The sequence below is a fragment of the Gallus gallus genome, chromosome 5, assembly GCF_016699485.2.
Source record: "Gallus gallus isolate bGalGal1 chromosome 5, bGalGal1.mat.broiler.GRCg7b, whole genome shotgun sequence".
Classification (NCBI taxonomy): domain Eukaryota; kingdom Metazoa; phylum Chordata; class Aves; order Galliformes; family Phasianidae; genus Gallus; species Gallus gallus.
In genome coordinates this window covers 27,447,432-27,469,259 of record NC_052536.1, presented here as the reverse complement: position 1 = coordinate 27,469,259, position 21,828 = coordinate 27,447,432, and the positions used below count along the sequence as shown (strand labels likewise).

The 21,828-nt window shown below is 44.4% G+C and overlaps 1 protein-coding gene across 18 annotated transcripts in view; it reads left to right on the top strand.

The window, feature by feature from the left end:
* Positions 1-21,828, top strand: part of SUSD6 (sushi domain containing 6) — an 80,807-nt gene that overhangs the window by 12,633 nt on the left and 46,346 nt on the right. For 6 of the 18 annotated variants that reach the window (XM_046942627.1, XM_046942638.1, XM_046942635.1 and 3 more), the window contains exon 3: positions 18,814-18,927. The exons of the other annotated variants lie outside the window; for them this stretch is intronic. The gene's annotated coding sequence lies outside the window, so the exon portion shown is untranslated. The remainder of the gene's footprint in view (positions 1-18,813; positions 18,928-21,828) is intronic. 18 annotated transcript variants of the gene reach the window in all.

The following is a 21,828-nucleotide window of genomic DNA, read 5'->3' as shown; positions in this document are numbered from 1 at the left end:
GCAACTTAAAGTATTTTTCTTTCTGTCTCTTTCCTCCCTTATTGGCTGAGCAAACAAAAATGTTTCTCATATATTTTTAAACAGCCTTAAACTGATGAACTTTTGATTGTGAGTCCAAGGAGCTCTAAGTTTTCCTGGGAGGAATGTATGTGCAAACCATGTATTGCTTTATTTTACGCCAATGATCTCTTCCTCATCTAAAGAGGAACTGCTTAGCAGTAGAGGAGATCTTGAAGCCTCAGCATATAGCAAAATACACTTTTACGTATAATATAACACAGAAACCACTACAGCCATACCTTGTTGCTGCGTTCTGTTTGCAGCAGTGGGTGGGAAATGGTGGTGAGGATCGTGAACGGGTCTGATGTGAGAGGTTAGACAGAGGTGTTAGAAAATGTCTTGCAGCTCAAGAAGGAAGGGTTGAATTGTACTGATATGGCCTCTTTAGCCTTTCCGTGGCAATACAGATCTGAGGGGAAGCTCATCCTGGTGCTTATAAAAGCAGATCTCCTAGCTGAGACTCTTGGTTTGTGATAGCAGGTTCTCTGGGGATAGTTGGTGACAATCCTCAGTGGATAATCTGGCCTGAGTCTGGCTGAGCTGCCCTTCTGATGAATTTGTAAGGGGGTTTGCAGTCTTTCACTACAGTCTGTTCTCTCTGCAGGGTGGTTTGAGACCCTCTTTAGTGTCAGTATATAACAGTAGGGCAGGAAGGATTTAAACAGGCTAAAGAGCTTCCTCAGAAGACGGAAACTGAGTGCATCTGCTCAGCTCGTGGCAGCATGTCAGCTCAATGTTCTCATGGCATTCATTTTGATGGAGGGGTTTTATTTTCAGTACAGGCTTGGAAAGGCCTGAAGTGACGATATAAAAATCTGCTGTCTTTTCAAACTGCATAATTTTTGGCTATATAGGTATAATGTCTAGGTAAGTTGACCTAGAAGAAAAAAGTGTATGAAAAGGTACCTGAGGAGGAGAAAGAGAGGCTTCATCAGGTGCATCTCAGAGGAGGCTGATGTAAGGTGTTTGCAGGAGTCCAAAGCCCCACCTTACCATTTGCTAGTGCCTGTATGCAGGTGAGGAGCCCGTGTGACTCTCTGAAGTGAGCCTGCGTGGGAGCATTTGCTGCAGGAAGCACCAAACAGGAATTTTTCTAAGGTCGATTCTATTGGCCATCTCCAGAAGATGTCACTGCTAAAAGAAGTGCGAGGTGTTTTATATGGGCAAAATAATGGCAAGGCATGACTGCCTTTGCTTGGCATTATTCACATGTCAGTTGTTCAGTCCCAGGAAATGCTCATTTTCAGGGTGGTGAGTGTTTCTATGACCTGAAAATAAAGGCATATGTGTGATTGGCCTTTCTTTTTATTTCTTTTTAATCCTCTCAGTTAGCTTGTGCATGGCATTGCCTGCAAACGAGTGCCCTGTACTTAGGGTTTTTCGTGTTCTATCACTTTTCAGCATTCTGTTCATCTCCTATGGTATGAAACAGTTATCCTATAGCAGTGTGGGTGTAGGGGTGTGCGAGTGGGACAGGGAGAGAGAACTTGATTGAAGAAGCTGTAGTACAGAAAACAGAATTCCTCTTCCGTTATTTTTATCCTGAGAAGTGAGAACAGAAGGATTGCAGAAGTGTTTCTGAACACATCCTGCTCAGTTTCCCATGAGGCCTTGAATGCTCTCTAGACTTCATTTTTGTGTCTGTTCCCCATGTCTGCTGTAGCAGTTTGGACCACGGGCAGCCTAATGCCCAAATGCATGTAATAGCAGTGTCTGCTCTGGTGTGGGCTGGTGCTCACATGCATCTCTTAATGTCTACCTGGGTTTCTCCTTTGTTTGTTTTCCAGTGTTGTTCTTTGTTTCTCTCTTCTTGGTTAGCATTTCCTTTTCAAGCAGTGTTCTCTAGCATGAAAATCCAGAAACATATGTCATCATTGGCATTGAAAATAAAGGGAGAAGGACAGAATATTCACAGTTGATCTGCTTTTCTCCTTCGGTATTTTCTTTCTGTTTCACTTCATCTTCCTGTTTCTTTACTTGTTAACCGGGGGGCTTGGATTCTAAATGCATTGTTTTCCCCTTCAGTATACTTTTTAATTCACGGTAATTGGAAGACCAGCTAGCCCCTGTGACTCTCAGGCTGCCCTTCCTTAGAGAGGTAGGAAGGCTTTCCGAAGCCACCGCATCCTGGGTACAGTAACGTAGTTTCACTTGAACCATGAAGTGACAGTTGCATTTTCCCACCCCTTCCCATGCCCCTCAGTGTTTTATGGAGCAGACTCTTGGTTTTAGTTTTTCATCTGTACTTATCCCTTGCTGAGAAGCTACTGTTTTTAATTAGCGCAGCTTAATCATTAACTAACACATTGCAGAAGGCACTCTGACGTTGTGTGTGATAAACAGCTTGCTGCGTGTAAGGCTGGGGCCTTCCCCAGCCTGTTTCCTGTGGCTGATGCCTCTCAGCTCAGTTGTTTTAACAGCCAGTTGTATTCCTTGTTAGAACTCAGGATCTGGGGAGGGCTTGGGTCAAAGTAGGCAGTGATCAGGTGTCTCATCTAGCCTCTGAGCAGTGGGCTGGAACTCAGTGCTGCCTGACAGGGGTGTTACCCCTCACCCTGGAAAAAGGGAATTGGACTCCTGGCAGCATGTTCCTGAGGATGAGTTGTGATGAGGAGACCTGGCTTCACACAGGATACATTATTTTGGCTTGCTTCTCGTTTACAAGTATAGGCTTTTCACGTGAAAGTGAAGGTGAGCCTGGTGGAATGGGTGTCAGCAATGTCCTTGCTGTGTCTGTTGAAAGACATTACCAATATAGCTGGTCTGCCATTCTCTTCACGTGTCCAAATCCTCTCTTTTCTGCCTTTTCAGTGGAAAGGTCATGTTTCTAGCTGAGCAAATCTGTCATAAGAGTCCCAAGAAAAGACAACTGTTTGCTACAAGCATCATACTTATTGATATGTAACTTACATAGAGAGCTTTCCGGGACAAGAACTCACCTCTTTGTTGGCAGTGTGGCAGTTTTATGGAAGTGAGAATCTGGGAGGAACTCATCAATGTGAAATACTCATCTCAAAAGCAGCTGGCTATGGAAACTTGTAGTAAATCTCCTGTTTCAAAGGTATGTCACCTGAAATCTGTTAGTGCCTCCTGTCTTGTTTAAATGATTCACAAGGAATCCCTGGGTTCTTCAGAAACACTGTGATTTTTTTGAGCTACAACCAGGCTGCCCTGTGTAAAGTCTTCAGTAGAGCAGGAAGATGGGAAAGGAAATACGTTTACGCATAAGACTTCTGAAAGAATCTGAACATTGAAGTTATAAGAAATCGAAGTTTTTGAGCCACTGAATGTTGAACAGTTGGCACTTGCATTCTTCTGGGCTCTGTCAGCCTGGCTGCAAGGATGACCTAGGCTGCCTCTTGTAAGTCTCCGTTGCCTTGTTTGTTGTGTGCACCCGTGCCCTGTCCTTTGTTCCATTTCCAGCAGTGCGCTGGTGCTTTGCTAGGTGCTGACTGAAGAGGAGGGCTTGAATCAGAAATGCTGCTGTTCATGAAATTCTGCACGTACTGCAGCCTCTCCAAATGTGATTCCAGTCAAACCTTACTGAAGTGAAGATACACCTTCTGTGAGGTACTTGCTGACAAGCAGTCGTATTTGCTAAAGCAAGCTGGTATTGTATAGTCCTCCTGCACTGTGCCTTTGATTGCAACGTAACCAATTCCTGCTCTTTCATGTGAACGTTTCTTTGTTAAATAGTTGGCATAACAAGTAGACTCCTAGTACTTACAGAAAAGGGATACAGAATTCCTCTGTGGAGTGATACTTTGAGCAGTTGTGTTACTTAGTTCAGGCAATGCAGCACAGTGTCTTAACAAGGATATGTGCATATACTGAATTGTATGCACCTATAGCTGGGTGCTCTCTAGCTCCTCAAAGGAGTTTGAAACATTACTTTCTTCACTTTCAGAACTTGATGCTACGTGTTCATTTTGTGGTGGATTTTATAAGATAGTGCAGCTTCTTTTTTTTTTTGTCCTCCAAGACACGAAGAACAATATTAAGTTTAAAATTAAATTCTATATGGATTTTTCTTTTTCCCTCTAGGACCCATTATTACCTTAGCCGTTCTCATCTTTGAGTTCTTCTCTATGTCCTCTTTGGGTACAAAGCCACAATTGTTTTATATGATGATGGTAGAACTTGCTGTAAAGTGTGGAAGGCAGCCTGTTTTTCAAGTTGAGGCAATGTTGATTTTTTTGGGTTTTTTTTTTTTTTTTTTTGGAGAAGGGTGAGGCTGAAGAATAACTGATAAGATATTTCAAGCAGGCTTTTTGAAGCTGGCTTAACTCATTAGTTATCCTGGGATGAGCTCACAAATTCAGTACTCTATTTCAGATTTTCACTGTGAGGGTGATTGTTCTTATGCTCTCTGTATGTGATGTTTGAAAGACTACTGTGGAAATGCTCTCCTTTTGGCAGGGAAGGGGGAAGTAAGAATATTGCAAATAGAGTACATGGTAAGTGTGCTCTGCAGCATGTGATGCTGTGCCTGCAACCCAGGGATTTGATGCTGAGTACTTTAGATACAGTGCCTATGAAAACAGAAGCAGTCTCTGCCTCCAGAGCTGTCTTTATTTGCTTCCAAGTGAAAAAACAAAACGAAGGGAGGTTAGGAAAGGTGCTTAGTATGGGAAACGTTACTGGAAGCTTTGTACAGTGCCATGAATGTTGTGTAGCTGTTGCCTGGGCTTCTCTGTGTGCTTCCTGCCTAGCAAAGCCTGTGGCATCCTCAGGAAATAGAGCAGCATGCTGGATGAGCTCGTATTGATCCCATGAATTTTTGCACAGTAGATCAGCTTGGTGAGCTGTGCGTCTGTAACTGAAATGTAATGTGCAGTGTGCTAGGTACCACTCTCTGGTGGGACCACAAATCACAGTTGAAGGTCAACAACATATGGTGATGGAAGGTAGGAGAAAAAATAACACAGAAAAATGTAATTAATTAAAAATAGCCTGTTTCTTCTATGTGAAGCTACTTTTGGGAAGATGATGGTCTTGAGTGCCTTTGGGAAGACAAAACTCTCAACAGTCTCCTGAAGCCCAGGAGGTAGCTGCCAGCAGAGATGATGTTGTTTAGCTGCCTGGAGAGAAGGAATGGCTTTGGCTGTGAAAACCAGGAGTAGTAAATGTTGGGACCTCTGGAGGTACTGCAGGTGCAACTTCCTGTGCAGAGCAAGCACTGCAGATTCTGGAAATCTGATGGAGAGCTGAGAATCTGGGTGTCTTCTATAATGGTGTGGGTTGCGTGTAATAGGTGAGCGTCCCTCATGAGGCCTTCCTCTAGGAGAAATAGAGTTCTTAACCAGTGAAATCACTGCTACTGGCCAGAGAGCAAGAGGAGGCTCAGAAGAAGATTGCAAAGGTTTCATGGTTCAATTTTCATGTTTTAGGTCTGGGCTTTTGAGGTTTTAAAAGGTTACGTGCATTCTTTTCCTTGGTATTTCTGTGGAGAAGGCATTGCTGCGGTGAGCCTTACGCTTGGATTGCTTGGCTATGTTGTTTTTTTTTTTTATAGGTAACCCTCTGTAACACAGGATGAGCTTCTCTGAAGTCTCCTGGAATGAGATCTAAATTACAGAAGCTGAAAGTTAATTGCATAAAAATTGCACGTGGATTTACTTCTACAATTAATGGCTATTTCCTGTGTAATAGGGTGTAGTGTGTGGCAGCTGCATGCCTTGTACTGTGGTGTGTGATTTCATTATATTGTGTTTTTTCCACTGTTTGGCTGCAAGGTTGCCAAGTTTCCAGCTGTCTGTGTAGGGCTGTGCCAGCCACCTCTGACACACTGGGTGACGTGTGGGGAGGCTGTGGCCTTGTACGTGTGGGTGGCTGTGGGAGGGTGCGACGGAGCCAGACTCAAGAATACAGGGCTACTACCTGGCCTGGAAAGGAAAACTAAGCTACTCTGTGGTAGTAGGCGTTAAATAAACCACTGTGTTTATCTGAGATGAAAAAACATGCAGTGACAGCTATACCACAGAGCAAGATTTGCATGAATCTCTGGGAAAAGGTGAATTTTAACATCTCTTCCCATAGTAGCCCTGAGCTAGACCTCACCTGCTTTTGCTGCAAACAGAATGGCTTCCTCTCCAGACTTCATTGGGCTGGAGAACTCAAACCCTTGGCGTTCAGAAAGCAAACCAAAATGCTGTTACTCTGGGATTTCTGAATGCCTAGAGGGCAGTGACTACTTAAATATAGGAAATACTACCTGAGAAGTCCTAACGTCTGAAAAATTGCTTTGCATCTATTTATATTAGATTACAGAAGTTTGGAGCATAAATGCTTCTTTCTCCTTTTAGTAGATTGTGGTATGCCTATTGTAGATATAGTCCTTTTGATACCCTGCAGAATAGATCTGCTTCTCACAGGGCTGTAGGCTTTGGCTATCCTACTCTTTTTTTTCATCTCTGGTCTGCATGAGGTGATAAGAAACAAAAGCAATCAGGAGTCAGATGAGTTCAGACAATGACAGAGCAACTTGGGGGCATCTCTAATGCCTGAAGCTGCTTTTAATTTACAAGTGGAAAAAAAAATACCCTTTTATTGTTGTATATATGACAAATATGAGGACAGAAGTAAGACTTTCTGAGGCAAAACTTAACTACTTTTAAGCAAGAAGTGATAGTGCTTCTCCTCCCTTGTTAATGAAATTTAATATTGAAACTGCAGGGCTGAGAGCAGACTTCAGAAGGGAACGTGTGGAAGCTGACTTCTCCCCTGTAAAGTACTAGCCTCTCCCCCTCAGCCTCCTTTACCCTTTGCAGAGGGCAGGTGCCATATGCAGTCATTTTGGCCACAGCCTCTCTTGCACTCCTGTGTATATGCGTTGGTGTCACTCACGCAGCTGCTTGCGTGCTCTGGCTTCCTTTGTTCTCAGGTTTTTGCTTCTTTGTGCCCCAGAGTGATACAGGAACACTGTGTGAAGCTGTAGATTCGGGTAATACTAAAATGCATAGGACGTCCCAAGTTCCACATAGTAAAAAATGAACAAACAAACAAAAAACCCCAAAGTCCTGAATTTTGTTCTTCTCTGCAAAATCTTCCTTTTCTGGAAAGAGTAGCAAGGTTGCTGTGGTTTTGATCACAGTTAGCCACAAGCAGAGTTAATGATACTAGGCAGGAAAGAGACTGTAGAAGTGTTTGTTATAGAAGTCTATATTTAATCTCTCCCAGTGGCTTTTGACTTGCTTAAAGCTGTGCTACGGCCATTGTGATTTCCAAGGCTATTGATTTCTGCACCCCTCCTACCTGCCCCACCCCCAAGTCTGGAAATGCATTTAATTCTGTGATGGTTTTGCTGGCAGTCTTTTGACGTGGAAGAAACCTAGATTATGGATCTTGCTCAAAATCGATTGTGGGTGGCTTCTTTTGGCATGGAAAATCTTATATAAGGGTAATTTACGGTGGACCTCCTGTGTTGCAGATGGCCTTAAAGTCAGAAGCCTGCATTCTGTTTTCAGATTCCCTAGGAGACTGCTGTATCACAGGAGCACGCTGCCTCCATTGCTCTCCAATGCAGCATGTACCCTTTTCTAACAGGATCACCCGTAAATGAAATGTGTGTGTGGGGAGGCAAATAATGGGAGAAAACAACTATGATACAAAAGCATAATCAAAAGCTGGGTTTTTTATAAGCGTAAGATTGAAGTTTCTGATCCTAAGATGAGACTGGTACCAACCCCTAAGTAAATATTTGACTTGGCAAAAGCTAAAATTCAGATATTAGATTCCTTTTCCCTCATGCATTTTCTGGCAGTGAGGCTGTTAATCAGACAGTTGCTGTCTGTGTCTCCGCTCTGCTGCATTGCTTTCCCCTTATTGCTTGTAGGGGAGCTGAAACAGCCTTGCTGCCTTGGCAGCGGACTTGAGTCCATATGAGAGCTCTGCACCAAGAACATGGGGCTATCTAAGCAAATACTTGGCTCTGCTATAGGCACTTGTGAGTTGCTCCTTTTGTAAGATTGCTTATGTCTGGGTTTCTTGCCCAGGTTCTCTTCCATGGACAGAGCCTAACACACAGTGGTACGTGTTGCTCAGGGCAGCACAGGGTTCACACTGGAGTGTTTTTAAGGGATGGAGAGGGGACACTGGGATGTGTTGTGACCTGGACGAGTCTGGGAGCTAATGCTGGCACTTGTTAATCTGGCCTGTCATTTTCCATTTTATTTACTTCTGGCATTCAGTTGTCAGAGCAGGCTTTTATGTGCTGTTCTCTGTGGCTTAGGCTGCTCAGCACTGCCGCAAAATCCTTCTAATCCTTTTTTGCCATCCGTCTCTTGCAGTGAAAACTCAATTGACAAAGTGACGACTTGAATTTCAGAGAGCAAGTGAGGATTCAGGTTTAGAAAGAATAAAGAAGCAATAAATATGGCAAGGCCCTGGTGGGACAAGGAACTCTTCCAGTAGCTGAATTAGCTTGTGTGCTGTTGAGGGACTTCACCAGTACCACCAGTCTCACCTGCTTGCAGAAGGCTTTCACAGCCGTGAGATAGCCACCACCAAGTGCTCAAAAAGAGAGAAAAACAAAGCATAACAAAGACAAAAACTTACTGATCTGTTTTTTAAAGAGACAATGAAACTGTATGAAGGTTGTTCTGCTTGACCTGCTTATCCTGTATTGTAACTTTGAGGGATAGCACTGCTGAAGTAGAAACCTCAGCTGATGTGTCTGTGTTGTAGCAGCATTGCTTTCTAACATCCTGCTAATGTGTTGCAGAAGGAGGTTCTTGGATGTTCAGACCTAAACGACCTGTACTGGTTGCTGTTACAGGCAGAGCCTTCAGGAACTGACAGTGGCTCCAGGATAGCAGCTGAGCTGTAAGGATAGTCAGCACAGTACTACTGCCAAACATCATAGTTCCATTAGTAGATTACAGCAGTGCTCTGACAAAACTAGACATTCAGCACTGCAGCTCTGGCTGGATAAAGCAGGCTTGTGCTGTGGCTGAACAAAACTTCCGAAGGGACATTTTCATCTCCTCATTCTGGCGTCTTGTAATGAAGTGCTCTGAGCTTGATTGTCTGGGCAGGAGTACCAGCAGCACCAGTTCTTCAGAATCCCAAATCTGTTTTGGGGATGATTGGGCTGGAACAGTGGAAGGGGGATAGCCATTTTCCCTTGTGTCCTGGGAGGAGTGACCTATTACTTTTGCTTTTAAATATGAATGAACTCATTCTCTGTACCTCAGATACAGACCATATGGTGCTTCTGGTAAAAGCAGCAGATGTTCCTCTCTTGCTCTGTTTTCTTTTGTTACACAAATTCTCTTTGTTTTCTTTCTACCCTTTCTGCAGTGGGCTGTAAGAGCACAGATCCAGTGTATCAGGTAATTGCTCTGAATTTTTAAATGTGCATTTAAAAATGAAGGGCACAGAAGGACCTGCACAAAATGTTGCTTGGGCGGTGTTACTGAAGTCTACATGTGCATAGATGGTAACTGAACCCTGCATTCTGGGTCAGTGTACTCAGCTGAATAGTTTCTCCTGCTGTACTGCTACTTATGGCCTCTGAACTTTGTTCTACAATATGAAGCAATGGTCCACCCCGCCTTCTTCATGGTGGCTTGTTTTAGTTTGGTTTTACTTGTCAATGCAATTTATTTGCAAATCTGCATAATTTAATATACCAGAGCAGTGTTGCTTTAGCAAGAGAATGGGGCTATTTCTGGATGTAAATGACTACCTTTTTTTTATATTTTCCCGACCAGTGTAATTGTTTTTCCTCTTGTTTACCTGAGTACTGTTGCAGTTCAGTAAGGGAGAGAGGGTGTATGGTGATGGATCACAGCAGATGAGTATCTATGAGTGCCAACAGTCTGCAGCATCACTCAGTCTGGCGTGCATGGATTGGAGGATTGCACTATGAAGAGTTGTTCTCTTTTCTTTGTTTGTGTGGGGAGTTTGTTTAAAGCGCTTGACGCAACACCAATAGAAACTTTGGTCCTTGCTGGTGAGAGTGACTCAGCTCCTCAGAAATGACATTCTTCATATTCCTGGGGAGGCCTCGCTGGAAAGAGACACCTTTCTCCACCCCCGAGGCAGCATTCAAGGCCCTCTGTGAGCCTGCGCTGCTTTGCTGACCTGTGTGAACTCTGCTGCCCATGCTGCTGGGAACAAGCGCTGGTGTCAACTGCTGCCTTCTTGCCCAGGTGTAAGACAATTGTTTCCCTGTTTCTGTAACTCTAACCTTGGTCAAAACTTCAGAAAACCACTAGCATGGTTCTTCTGCCAAGTATGTTAATGCATTATACTGCTGGTTTACTTTGTGAGGCTTATGATAACGTGTGGGTTGATGTTCCCCCTTGGGAAAGCATGGTCTTATAAGAGAAGAGATTCTGTCCCATCCTTGCAGTGAAGGAAGCAGGGGCAGGTGGATGATCTTCTTTGGGTTTGAGGGGTTTGCCACAGATCGTGTTCCACAGAAAGATATGACACAAGGCTGTCCTTCCCTCTGTGTTCAGACCCAGCAGTCCCCTCTGGAGGACTGACTGCTTTGGGGCTGGTTGTCTTCTGTTGGGGCTATAAGTCACTTGTGGTGGAAGCTCCGACTAGTGCATTTGTGCTATGTTTCTTAGCAACTCCAAGCCCTTGGGTGCTGTGTTCTTCGAGACAAGGTATTCCTGCAAGCAGCTTCTGTTGAAAAACACCCTGGCTTGCAGACAGTTCCAAACAGGGTGGCCGCTTGGTCATGCACAGCCAGCCCATGGGCTACACTATATTAAATATCCATTTGTATAAGAGACCGAAACCTAGAGAACTATTTGTCAGAGGGAGAAAAGGTGCATCTGGGGACACTGGGCTAAGGGCAGAGCAATTCAGTAGTGAACTTCGGTCCTCTGTCCAACTGCTCTTGGTAGTTGGCTCGCCACAGCCATCGCAGTAGCCTGTTGCCCATACTGCAGCCACGCTTTGGCTTAGCATCAAGCCCTGAAAGACACATTCGACAGCATCTCTTGATCCCAGGCAAGAAATGTAGGATTGTTCATAGATTCTCCCTCTGAGAGAGACATAGATAAACAATTAAAAAAAAAAAAAAAGAAAAGAAAGAAAAAAGCAACAGGAGAAGCAGCAGGCAGTCTGAAAGTACATCTGGCAGTGGAGAGAAGCCAGTCTGCTTCTTTTTCCTTGGAGCAGGAGATCCCTGTGTTCCCAGTTGCAATTGTTGAGGAAAATGTCAGGCAGACAGCTGTAGGGTGGCAATGACCCCTCGCGTGGAGGACAGCAGCCTACATTACCAAGGTGCAACACCTCTGTGCACACCACTGGGAAGGGAGAGCACGGATCAGCCCTTGTGGAGCAGAGCAATGCGTTCACACCTCCGCATAGCTAATGCTGCAGCCACATGGCACCTTTGAAAATCCACAAAGTAACTGCCCTCAAAACCTTACAAACTCATTCCTGTATGCCCAGGGGTGAGTTTTTCAGTCATAAGCAGTCCTGAAGACCCTGCTAATGAGTTCTACTGAGGAAGTAGCACAAGGAACTGGAGGGAGATGGAAGGTTCACTCAGGTGTGTCTGACATGAATTGGAGTGTGTGCGGGAGGGTAAAGGGACGTGGTAGTAATCTGAAGGAACAAAAGAGAAGGGAAAGCAGAGGTGAGACGATGTTAAGGCTTGAAGATGTGGGGAAAGAGCTGGGAACTGAAGAGGAAGAGCCAACGGCAGTGAAGTAGTGAATATGCAGTCTTACTCTTTACCTTATGAATAAATCTGGTTTTATAAATCAACAAGGATCAAGCTAATGTCAGTGTCTGTAGCTACAGAAATGAAAAGGGAGTTAAATACTTACTGATGTGAATTTGAGGGAAGGAAGTCTGTTTCCAAGCAGCCTTGCTTTTTGATTCTTGCTTCTGAGCCAAATTATTGGCATGTTCTGAGACAGAAATAGCTCGAGTATCTGAGTGACCTTTTAATTTCCTTTTCAATCCTCTGAGTCCACTGTAATGAACAAAGAGAGCATTAAGAACAGGCGTGGTGCGGATCTTATTGGGTGTTAGCAGCAGATCAAATAGCTCTGGCTTTTTCTAGGGGTTAAATCATAAGAACCTGCTGTGAGAGTAAGACCACAGGGAGCCAGTCATGACTCGAATTCAAGAGGTGGCTTCTTTCTGCAATGGGAGCTCCTGATGTCTTTGTAGCAGAGTTGGGTGGTTGTGGTTTTCTTTTTCCTGGGTTTATCTAGCAACTAGCACGGTGTGCTCTCATTCCTAGGCTCAGCCTTGTGCCTTCCATTGCCTTGCAAATGCTAACGAGACAGGAGGAGCTCTTGAAGGTATTGTTCTCCTGGCTGCACACCTGTCTGAAGCAAATGTGTGCCTTGGTCTTTCCATTTGCATCTCTTCCATTGCACATACTTGCATAGTGAGTTAGAACAATTAGCTGTAATGTGTCAAAAAGAAGATTACAAAGCATGTGCTAAAAAGAATGGGATAGCAAATGACATTTCAGCCAGGACCCCCCTTGGGTGGGGGGATGAGGGAGGTGTATGCAGAGGGGGAAGAAGCAGCATAAGGGACTGAGGGCTGTTATGTACACCATGAAAAACTAAATAGCAGCTAAAATACCATCTAACCATTTCTTGTTATATTTGACAGTTTATCCTACAATAAATTTGTTCCACGTAAGGCAAAGGAGATCCTGCTCTAATGAAACGCGTGGCTTTCAATTCTTTTGGAAAATGTGTCAGCATTCAAACATAGAACTACAAGCTGGGAGCTGCCACAAGACTATCAGGTCTTTTTGCCCTTAGTGTTTTGTTTTTATTTCAGGAGAAATCTCCAATTTGATTTTATCAAAGTAACAGGCTTGTCTCAACTCTGCTGACTGCTTGTAGATTAGTAGAGCGAGCGTGGTGTTGCTTGGGATATACCTGGCATCTCTCAAGTCAACAAACTGTGTTACCTAGCTGTGGTGCTTAGCTGAAATCTTTCCGGAAGGATTCTAGAGCTCTGGTTTGACCCTTGAGAAATGGTTTCTTGTGCAAATCACCTATACAAACCAGCCTGTGGTTCAGGTGAGGTCTTAAAAGTGCTGATTGTCTTGATCACTTCTCCAAAACTCCTCAGGACTGGTTTGTTCCCCTCATAGCTTTTTTCCTTCATACCTTTTTTTTTCCTGGTGTAATACTAAAGGAAAAAGAAATAATTATGGAAGAAGTGGAGTTTTAATCTTGTTGAAATAAGCAGAAATTAATTGCCTCTTGGAAGGAAGGTGGTAGCAGACTTTGGGTTAATCTCTTTAATACATATATATTTAAAAAAATATATATCCCTTAACATTGACTGACTTCACAAACTAGACACTACTAGTATTGATGACATTAGGGTAGTAACAAGCATTTCCCCTATTCCAGTGCCCTTGTCATCTTTCTGAGACTTCTGCTAGGTTTGGCAGCCCGATTGTACATGGTGCATCTTTCTTTTATTGTAGTGCTTTTTGTGTTACGAGCACAGTTCCTAATTCACCAATCTCAAACCTTTTGTACTCTGTGTCGGCCTGAGCTGACGCTTGCAGAAGTGAGCTGGGATCCCTCTGCACGCTGCCAGTTCTTGATGACTGGCTTGAAGCTGAACTTTATATGCACTCAGGAGTGTGCAGTGGGGATTGAGCATTACCATGCTCTGAAATGACAAGGCCCTCACATGGCTGCTTCTTTCCCCGTTCCCATGTTTCATCTTTCCCGTTGCATCAAGATTTCCTTCTATGGTATGCCTTCCCTGGTCTCTAGACTTCTTCAGAATTTGTTGTTTATTTGCAAGGAACTTGTGAAGGCTCTTGGTGCCTTTAATGTAAATAAAGCATGGTCATGCTTGGCAATGAAGACGAAATTTAACCTTGGTCTCTCTGAAGTAAGTTGTTTGGCTTGGTCCTTACTGGCAGATGGTCCCTCCTTTGACAAGGGTCGGATAGAGTTTCACTGGCATCTCTTTCCATTTGCAGAGAGGTTGTAAAGCAGCCCCTGCAATGGCTCCCAGCATCTACCTTCAAGTGCCTCTGCAAGGAGTGTGATTTGGAGGTGGTGGGAGGGCTGGAGAGGGAAGCTACGGCTGCGGCACTGTTCTAACAGCCCGAGAAGGGGATGTGGCTGTTGGAGAAAGAGTTTCTGATAGCTATTGTGCTTTGCATGTACTGTAAGGAGAATGGTTTCCTAAAAAATGTGCTTTACAGCATCCTGCGGAGCCTTAATGGAGCTATTTACTTCCACAGTGCAGGCTTCTTTTTGTCCTCCTCCCACTTCCTTCTTCTGGGCAAACCCAGCCTGTGAAACAATGGCTCTGCTTCATGAGGAAAGGAGACCCAGAAGCCCAAAGGGAGACAAAGAAGACAATTTGCTGCTGAGAGGCAGCTGTCTTGCTGCACCTAGTAGATGTCATGCTCAGATCACCCAGTTAAGCAGTTTGAGGTGAACTAGTATGTGTATAAAGCACGTGGAAGCTAGCTTTTTGGCGAAGTGAGGCTTGTTAAGTGGCCTTTTAAAAGATGTTGAGGGCTTCTGTTGAAAGCCTGCACAGCTGCAAATGGCAGACCACCAACTCCTCTGCAGAGATACCAGAGGACTTCAGAGCAAGTTTCCGATAGTGCATCAATCTGATTGCTTACCCCCACACACCGAGCGTTTATAGGAACTAACACTCATATCACGGTGTGGTTTTTATGTAAAATGTTTAGCCTTAGAAGAAATGGGAGCTGGTAATACTGGCAGATGGAGCAGATAGATGTAGCTTGTAGTTTTGCAGCAAAGTCTTAGGCTGCAAACAGTTGTGATGAGAAGTGCTGATTCTCTGAAAGCTAAATTGCATGTCAGGCTCAGAAAGCGGAGGAAACAAATTTAATCTTAAGAGTACAGTAATAAAGGGATCAAGTGAATTCCTTTTGAGAAACCCACTTGAAAGCAGATTAAATGAAAGTGAAAAATGTTTGCCACGGAAAGGCATTTTAAAACTTCATTGTGCAGTTCAACTGATTTTTGTGTATTAGTTTTATGTTTCTGTATGCTTTTGCAGCTGATCTCTGTGCTCTGCTTGGAGCAGCGTGTTACAGGTACAGACATGAAGTGGGTGACTGTTAAGGTAGCTTGCTGTATACTAATTTTAGTAACTCATATTTAATCAATTCACTGTGAGAGAACCTTTCTTCCAGCAACAGGAAATTGCTTGAGGACTTTTGGCTGTGGCTGGAGCTTCGTAGTTATTTGCAAAATGCCTAAACAACAAAAACAAAACACAACAACAAGAAAAAAGGCAGAGATGCAAAGCAAAGAGCTCAATAACCTGTTTCCTACAGGTTTTGGATGCCTTGCCTTCTGACTCAGGGCTGGCACAAGTGGGGTTCCTCTCTGTGTGCAGCACTTCCTAGCTTTTCACGTTGCACAAAAGCATAAGATGGACTGCCAAAGCCAGTACTGACTTTTGCCATCCTGCTTTGTATGGCTTTTCCCCCTTCTCCCAACTTTGATTTCATTTGACTTCCTGTAGCTGGGTAAGTCTCTGTTGCCTTTGGCTATAGCAAAGCACCCTCACACAGCTCTCCATTTTTCAATCTGCATAGAAAGCAGGCTGCTTAGAGCCCTGATTTAGGGACAGGATTTTGATCGAGAGCACCTTAACACATGGTAAATCATCTCTGCAACATTCTAATGTGCATTGAAGATAGAGCTGGATTTAGGAGCAAGAAGCCTGAGCGATTGCTTGGCCCTGCAGCCAGTACAAGCTGCTCACTTGAGTCAGAGCAGCTCTGTGCAGAGCTGAGATGGGAGTCCCGTGCCTTTCCCCAGCTTCTGCCACCAGCCTCAGTGCTGTGCGGGTACAAGGGCATGGTTTCCCCAGCAGGCCTAGGAAGGTTCGGATTGGTGTTGTGGAGAGAGTGGTTGGCTATATGAGGAGGGGGAAGTGGCAGAGTGGGGTGCAGCTCTGAAACTGGCCTGGTGGAAGGGTCACCCTGTAGTTGAAGTAGCCACAAAGGCTGTCAGTGCTCAGGTGCTGGAGGCAGAGGCAGCACTGATGTACAAGGGGCAGATGAGAGGACTGGGGAGTGAAAGGACAGGGAACTGCTGCTGCTATACAGACGGGAGAAGGCTGAGCATCAAACTGGCCTTCCATTGAAATGCAGTTTACGGGATTTGTGTATGACAGGTTTTGTCCTGGGGGTTCCTACTCCTTTCTGGCTTATTTCTTCTCTCCAGCCCCAGTGTAATGGTGCAAATGGTTACTGCTCAACCTTAGAATTGTGCCTGCAGGTCATAGGACACCAGTTTGCTATGCTGCTACAAAGTGACCTGTGCTGGATATTCTGCTCCAAATGCTTGGCCTCTGCTCTGTGCATGTCTGCTGCCTATAAAAAGCAGTTAGCAGCAGTTCTTAGTGCCTAGCTCGTGCTACTCAGATCAGAACATAATGAAAATGGATCCCTTGTTAGGAAATCAAATTAAGTGTAGCCTGTTGGGGGAGACCAGTTAGAGAGAAACAGCTGTGGGGTTCTTTCTGCTTAGTGATGCATGTGTTCTTTGTGAGTACACGACTTAAAACAAAGGAAGCTGTTAGGACTCCTATTTCCCACGCCTGTTCTCGTGGCCCCTTAGTATTAACTTCTGAGATATTAATTGGTGGTGCCTTGCCTGGAGCCTGATGGCTGCAAGTGGGGCACTCAGATTGGCTCTGGTTGATGAAGGGTGCTCGGCTGGGAGCCTGTAGGGCTGCGTGACCTGCGAGCACTGCCCCGTTCCCCCTGTGGTTTGAGCTACGGGGCCTTGAGTGACTATGCAAAATCAAGTTTTCCTTCTCAAATTACATGGTGTCAAAAGAGAAACGCGACTGGGTTCTGCAGAATGTAATGTTTCTGATACCACTGTGATAGACCTCTGTCACAAGGAAGGGTCTGGAGCAATTGCAGGTGCATCTATGGCATTAGAGTGGTGCATCTTAAATAGAAGATTTTTAATGCTTTACTGTTACCAAGAAAAGAAAAGTTAAGGGGCATAATGAGCTGATATTTCCCAGCCTGAGCCGTGGTACTGAGAGTGACTGAAGGCCTGCTATTTTTCCACCCGTTGAGAGTTATTAAAGCAGTTCTGTGTTATGATCTCAAAAATAGGGTTAACTGTAGAACCAGAATCAGAGAATTGCTCAGGTTGGAAAAGACCTTAAAGATCATCAAGTCCAACCACAACCTAACCATGCTACCCTAAGTCTAAAGACTCTTAACAAAATGAGGAAGTGTACTTCTTTCTGAAGGTAATACTAGAAATGTAAAAGACAAATGTAAAAAATAATAATAATCTTGTAGTATAGTTATGTAAATGTCAGATTGATTCACTGAAGTTATATAGAAGGCTTAGGATAGAGAAATTCCCAACGGAATGTCCTCTTGAAATGTCTGTGCCTGGCAGTATTGCAGCTGTGTGTATGGCAGACTGATGCTTTTAGCCACATCGGTGGAAATAGAAGCACAACAAGTGGTGAGGATGGGGAAAAGCACACTCTAGTAGTGAGGGTTTATGAAATAAGCCTTTACTGTACATGTGCTGTGTGGTGTATTCCCCGAAACAGATTAACACAGCTGCATAAATGAGAAAATCCTCTTGGATATAAAAGCGACCCAACCAATACAGTTTCTCTTTGAGAATCCTGTTCTTACTAGACGTATCATTTCAGGCTTGTGTGTGCTTTCAAGACGCTCTGCCTTTGCACGGCTTTTCTTTATTCTCCTTCCCTGAAGCCATTTCGGTTTACTGTGAGGTTTCTTTTTTAGGACTTATTATTTTTGGAAAGCTTTCTGGAACATTTTGTGCATATGGTTCTCTGTAAATGTGCTGTTGTACTGATTAAAGCTGAAAGTATGAAACCTTGCCTCTGTGATGCAGTGCGGCAGGGGAAAAATGCTGAAACAATAGTTTCCAAAGGGAATGCTCTTCCAAATAAAGGCATATCTAAAAAGGAAAAACAGCAACAAAAACGAATGGGGAAGATTACATGAGATGTATTTTCTGCTTTTCCTTGTGCCTACTTGATCCCATAGATAACATAAATGTCAGTATGCTTGCGAAAAAACAATCAGTAAAGTGGATGCAGTATTTCCTTAACCAGTTTCTCGTGATTCATTGGTGCCATGATTTCATCACTATAAGCCTGTTTGTAATAGCACAGAAATTTGCAATGCATTGGAGGTGTTGTGTATATTAACTTGTCTGACTCTGAACCCTGTCCCTCCATGACTCTGCTTTTCCTCCTACTGGTGCCCGGAAGTTGATAGCAATTGGGCTGCCTGTAAGTGTCCTCTTCTTCCTTCTTTTGGAAGGATGGTGAGGTTTTAATTGTGACCAGATCCCAAAGCAAGCCTTGCTTTACTGTCACAGGATGGGAAAGCAAGTCAATTAAGTAGAAAACATCTTGTGGCTGAGCAGCCCTGGTGTTTCACTTACTGCATGTTGACAGGTCAGAACACCTTGCTGCTTCTCTGTCCCCTGCAGTCAGATGGGTGATGCATTAGCTCCTGACATAAAGTACATTTTTCAGAGGCCTGCTCTGATGCCTGCTTGCCAAGATGGAATTTACTGCTGCAGTGCACGGATTTACTTAGAAGATCTGGATAGTGTGGCTGGCTGGTTCTTAAATCTTTCATATAGCATGCATAAGCAATGAAATAGCTTAGGCTGTAGGAGTTGCAAATCTGTGAACTACAGCTGAGAATGAAGTAGCAAAGGACTTTTAAAGCGTGCAGTGAAAATACACTTTGCTTTGTTTTCTTTGAAGGATCAGGGCCCCTCACTTTGCTGATTTAAGCCCTCCTCTACAGAAACGTTATTCAAAATACACAGATGTGTCTTGCTGTTCTCAAGGAGATAACTACATGGAAACCAACTGAGGGTAAGGTAGAAGGGATCTGAGGTGTCACGTTTTCTGCTGCTGCTTGGATGTGTGCAAGTGTCACTTAGGCTCTGTGCCTTCTTTCTTGTTCATTTTCCTTGGCTGGTAATTCAGAACAGAGGAAGTTGGCGAGTGAGGTGCCCTCAGCACCTGCAGTGTATCAGATGCTGTTAGGCTTCTTTATGTTTAAAATTCCCCCTGTCCACCAAACCAAGATGAAGAATGGTAAGACATCTGAGGTTTGTCTACAATTTCCATAGTTAAGAGTGCTGAATATCACCTTTTTTTTTCTTTTCTTTTTTTTACCATTGGCAGCCCTGTACCTGCTTCTTTGTACACCTTATTCTGAATGGGAGCTCAAAATTCTGCATTGAGGGTGGGCCCCTGGGCAGCCTGATTGAGTGGGTGACAGCCCTGCCTGCCTGCAGCACAGCTTTGGAACTAGGTGGGCTTTAAGGCCCCTTCCAACCCAGGACTTGTGCAGGAGGCTCCGTGCTTGTCCTTTGGACTTGATTTTTGATGATCTTTCTGTAATTTTTCTCATCAGCCAGTTAAGAGGATGAGGATTTAGGGTTCTTATGGTTTGTATTTGAAGTCTGACTGCTCACTGGAGGTGTGCAAAATAAGGATAAAATGTAGTAGAAACGTGAACAGCAGTTGAAGGCGAAAGTTAAGCCCTCTGAACCAGTGTATATGTCAAGTTCTGCCTGCAGTACGGCCGTGAGGCAAAGCAGTCCTGCTCTGTGCCACAATCTTTGCTGCGTGCATGGCAAGCAATTTCTGAACATTATTCGGTAAGGCAGGAGGCAGAAACTAAGTGGTTAAAGGAAAGATTTCTGATGTGCATGAGGATAACTCATTTTCCTTTGGCAAGTTTGCAGCATGGTATTTAAAAGTAAGCCAGTAGCATTCCAAACATACTTAACACTTCCCAAGACACACTGCATAGAATCCAGGTTAAAGACTGTTCTCCAGCAACAGTGACATATAATATATGTCATACGTACATACATACAGAAATATGTAGCTTTACCCCTTGCACCTCATGCAACCATAGTGCCTCACGCTGTCCTCTGACCCCTGATCTATTGTCCTCGGTGCACCTGAACTGCCTGAAACTGCTGCTTTTTCACGTCTTGAGCGTATGACCTCCCCCAAAGATCACTTTTCCATGGCAAAGTAGGAGTGCTGCGATGATGAAATGGGGAAAAAAAAACCAGAAAATTAGTCATAATCCTAGAAAATGTATGCATGCTTGTGATGTGATCTTGTATTGAAGGGTCTGAATTGGCAGCTTCTAAAGGTCTAGAGGAAAAATGGCAGAGGTCCCCCCGAACAGCTTAGCTTAGGAAAGCTGCTGCCAAAAGCAAGTGCGTCATCTTGGAAAGGGCCCATTGTGGTTTGGGAGCGGGAAGTCCGGTGTGTGTGCTATCAGGGAAAGCAGTGCCTACTCCAGGGCATTCACATAGGAGCAAGCTGTTACTGTGAGGCCAGCAGATCCTGGTGCTGGGAGCAGGGCTGGAGGGTCCCTGGGAAGGCTGCTGGTGCACGCCTCGGCCTGCGGTACCTGCAGGAGCCAGGGGTGGCTGGAACCAGGAAGCACGGAGCTCTTTCCTTGTTCAGAGCATTCCCGGCCAGGGTGTGGGCTGTTGACTTTGTGACCACGCAGGACAGTTTATATTCTCCAGACTTAAAATGAAAACAAAATGACCTCTGTGGCTTGAAGCAGTTAACCAAGAAGAATCTCCTCTCCCCTTCTTACTATATTTAAGGGAACTGCTGACTTTACTAAATATTATCTTTGAAAACATCTGCTTGGACTTTAATCCTCCCGTAACCCTTTAGCATAGGCTGCAGCACGTGAAACGGGTTCGAAGCGTTCCACTTCCATGTCCTCCTGCTACTGTAGGCTTCGGCCTTGCTGCTGGGATCCAGTAATGAAGCCAGTGTGCTCCTTTCTGCTGTGTAGAAACAGGGGAACTGCTTTGATTTACACGAACCCACGAATTGTTAAGCTCTCTCCCTGAGAGTATGTTTCCGCTGATAAATGTGTTGGTGGCTGCTTGAACAGGGAGAACACTTCATTTTTTTCCTCCTGTGAGCTTCTGTTTTCTCTCTGCAGCACACCAAGCTGTGCCCTGAGATAAGGGCTGTCAGTCTAGCAAACTTTGGTTCTTTGTGGTGTGTTTATTTATTCATTTTCATTGGCAGCAGTCAGACCAGATTGTAAGAGTTCCTATGGGCTGTGGTTCAGTTGCACGGGGATGGGGAAGTGAGGAAGAGAGAAGGAATATTTTACTAGCGTGAAGCAGGTAATTGAAGATAGTCTTATCTGTATAAATGTGTGATGCTTCCCTTGGGAAGAAAAGGTTACCCCTGCAGCGCTACAGACCCTCAGTGAGCTGTTTGGGTGTTGCCAGTTAACTTCTGGGGGTGGAGGACTGGAAAGTTGTTATTAAAGCTGTTTCCCCCTGAGCTGTAGGTATAAGGAATGTGCTAAAAACAACAATCAGCTTTCAGAGAGTTGAATGTCTAAATAGCTTCCTAACCAGCAGCTCCCCTCTGGGCAGAAAGGATACCTTCTTATCTAGCCAGAATCTCTTTCGTCTTCTAATTTTGCCAGGAGAAAGTCAAGCTGAGAACAAGTTTTGTAACTTGGCAGAAGCCTGAGGGAGGACTCCTGCAGGCAGTACCTGTGCCCATTGTCTTTTAACAATTCAGAGGCGGTTATCAATGCTATCTACAACAAAATTGTTTCGCTGCCTTTGTCTCTTTCAGTTCTCGCATTGAGCAAAATCAACTTAGTGGGATGTTACTGTAGGCATGGCAGCATCAATTTAGGCATTCCTTGTGGGACAGCCCAGCATCTTTCAGGCACTATTCTGGGTAATGTGGGACTCA